Source organism: Triticum urartu, chromosome 5, assembly GCF_003073215.2.
Source record: "Triticum urartu cultivar G1812 chromosome 5, Tu2.1, whole genome shotgun sequence".
NCBI classification, from domain to species: Eukaryota; Viridiplantae; Streptophyta; class Magnoliopsida; order Poales; family Poaceae; genus Triticum; species Triticum urartu.
In genome coordinates, this window is record NC_053026.1 from 555538687 (window position 1) to 555542359 (window position 3673).

The window sequence follows — 3673 nt, forward strand, 5'->3', positions numbered from 1 at the left end:
AATATGGCAATACCTAGATCTATTCTTGCTTGTTATGCCTAGCTAGGGGCGTTAAACGATAGCGCTTGTAGGGAGGCAACCCAATTTTATTTTTATTCCTTGATTTTTGCTCCTGTTTAGTAATAAATAACTTATCTAGCCTCTGTTTTGGTTGTGTTTTTTGTGTTTAATTAGTGTTTGTGCCAAGTAGAACCGTTGGGAAGACTTGGGGGAAGTCTTGTTGAACTTGCTGTAAAAAATAGAAACTTTAGCGCTCACGAGAACTGCTGTATTTTTTTTTGGAAAGTAATATTTAGTTAATTCTTTTTGCATATGATTAATATATAAATTCCTCATGTCCAGCAATTTATTTTAGAATTTTTGGGGTTCCAGATCTTGCGCTAGCTACAGATTACTACAGACTGTTCTGTTTTTGACAGATTCTGTTTTTCGTGTGTTGTTTGCTTATTTTGATGAATCTATGGCTCGTAAAATAGTTTATAATCCATAGAGAAGTTGGAATACAGTAGGTTTAACACCAATATAAATAAAGAATGAGTTCATTACAGTACCTTGAAGTGGTCTTTTGTTTTCTTTCGCTAACGGAGCTCACGAGATTTTCTACATTAAGTTTTGTGTTGTGAAGTTTTCAAGTTTTGGGTAAAGATTTGATGGACTATGGAACAAGGAGTGGCAAGAGCCTAATCTTGGGGATGCCCATGGCACCCCCAAGATAATATAAGGACACCTAAAAGCCAAAGCTTGGGGATGCCCCGGAAGGCATCCCCTCTTTCGTCTACTTCTATCGGTAACTTTACTTGGAGCTATATTTTTATTCACCACATGATATGTGTTTTGCTTGGAGCATCTTTTATGATTTGAGTCTTTGATTGTTAGTCTACCACAATCATCCTTGCTGTACACACCTTTTGAGAGAGCCATACATAATTTGGAATTTGATAGAATACTCTATGTGCTTCACTTATATCTTTTGAGCTTTATAGTTTTGCTCTAGTGCTTCACTTATATCTTTTGAGCTTTATAGTTTCGCTCTATGTGCTTCACTTATATCTTTTGAGCTTTATAGTTTTGCTCTAGTGCTTCACTTATATCTTTTAGAGCACGGTGGTGGATTTGTTTTATAGAAATTATTGATCTCTCATGCTTCACTTAGATTATTTTGAGAGTCTTAATAGCATGGTAATTTGCTTAAAATCCTAATATGCTTGGTATGCAAGATTAATAATAAAACTTTCTTATGAGTGTGTTGAATACTAAGAAAAGTTTGATGCTTGATGATTTTTTTGAGATATGGAGGTAATAATATCAAAGTCATGCTAGTTGAGTAGTTGTGAAATTGAGAGATACTTGTGTTGAAGTTTGCAAGTCCCGTAGCATGCACGTATGGTAAACGTTATGCAACAAATTTGAAACATGAGGTGTTATTTGATTGTCTTCCTTATGAGTGGCGGTCGGGGACGAGCGATGGTCTTTTCCTACCAATCTATCCCCCTAGGAGCATGCGCGTAGTATCGAGGTTTTTGATGACTTGTAGATTTTTGCAATAAGTATGTGAGTTCTTTATGACTAATGTTGAGTCCATGGATTATACGCACTCTCACCCTTCCATCCTTGCTAGCCTCTTCGGTACCGTGCATTGCCCTTTCTCACATTGAGAGTTGGCGCAAACTTCGCCGGTGCATCCAAACCCCGTGATATGATACGCTCTTTCACAGATAAACCTCCTTATATCTTCCTTAAAACAACCACCATACCTACCTATTATGGCATTTCCATAGCCATTCTGAGATATATTGCCATGCAACTTTCCATCATTCCATTCATCATGACACATTCATCATTGTCATATTGCTTAGCATGATCATGTAGTTGACATAGTATTTGTGGCAAAGCCACCATTCATAATTCTTTCATACATGTTACTCTTGGTTCATTGCATATCCCGGTACACCGCCGGAGGCATTCATATAGAGTCATCTTTGTTCTAGTATCGAGTTGTAATCATTGAGTTGTAAATAAATAGAAGTGTGATGATCAGCATTATTAGAGCATTGTCCCAAGTGAGGAATAAAAAAAGAGAAAGGCCCAAAAAAGAGAAAGGCCATAAAAATGAAAAGGCCCAAAAAATGAGAGAAAAAGAGAGAAGGGACAATGTTACTATCCTTTTACCACACTTGTGCTTCAAAGTAGCACCATGATCTTCATGGTAGAGAGTCTCTCATGTTATCACTTTCATATACTAGTGGGAATTTTTCATTATAGAACTTGGCTTGTATATTCCAACAATGGGCCTCCTCAAGTGCCCTAGGTCTTCGTGAGCAAGCAAGTTGGATGCACACCCACTAGTTTCTTTTGTTGAGCTTTCATACATTTATAGCTCTAGTGCATCCATTGCATGGCAATCCCTACTCCTTGCATTAACATCAATCGGTGGGCATCTCCATAGCCCATTGATTAGCCTCGTTGATGTGAGACTCTCTCCTTTTTTGTCTTCTCCACATAACCCCCCTCATTATATTCTGTTCCACCCATAGTGCTATGTCCATGGCTCACGCTCATATATTGCGTGAAAGTTTATAGGTTTGAGATTACTAAAGTATGAAACAATTGCTTGGCTTGTCATCGGGGTTGTGCATGATGAGAGCATTCTTGTGTGACGAAAATGAAACATGACTAAACTATATGATTTTGTAGGGATGAACTTTCTTTGGCCATGTTATTTTGAGAAGACATAATTGCTTAGTTAGTATGCTTGAAGTATTATCATTTTTATGTCAATATGAACTTTTGTCTTGAATCTTTCGGATCTGAATATTCATACCACAATTAAGAAGAATTACATTAAAATTATGCCAAGTAGCACTCCGCATCAAAAATTCTCTTTTTATCATTTACCTCCTCGAGGACGAGCAGGAATTAAGCTTGGGGATGCTTGATACGTATCCAACATATCTATAATTTTTTATTGCTCCATGCTATATTATCTACTGTTTTGGACTATATTGGGCTTTATTTTCCACTTTTATATTATTTTTGGGACTAACTTATTAACCGGAGCCCAGCCCAGAATTGCTGTTTTTTGCCTATTTCAGTGTTTCGGAGAAACAGAATATCAAATGGAGGCCAAACGGAATGAAACCTTCGGAAACGTGATTTTCTCATCAGATAAGATCCAGGAGACTTGGACCCTCCATCAAGAAAGCCACGAGGCGGTCACGAGGGTGGAGGGCACCCCCCTAGGGCGCGCCCCCCTACCTCGTGGGCCCCTCGAAGCTCCACCGACGTACTTCTTCCTCCTATATATACCTACGTACCCCCAAACGATCGAGGACAGAGCCAAAAACCTAATTCCACCGCCGCAACTTTCTGTATCCACGGGATCCCATCTTGGGGCCTGTTCCGGAGCTCCGGCGGAGGGGGCATCGATCACGGAGGGCTTCTACATCATCATCCAAGCCCTCTGGTGAAGTGTGAGTAGTTTACTTCAGACCTACGGGTCCATAGTTAGTAGCTAGATGGCTTCTTCTCTCTTTTTGGATCTCAATACAATGTTATCCCTCTCTCTTGTGGAGATCTATTCGATGTAATCTTCTTTTTGCGGTGTGTTTGTTGAGATGGATGAATTGTGGGTTTATGATCAAGTCTATCTATGAATAATATTTGAATCTTCTCT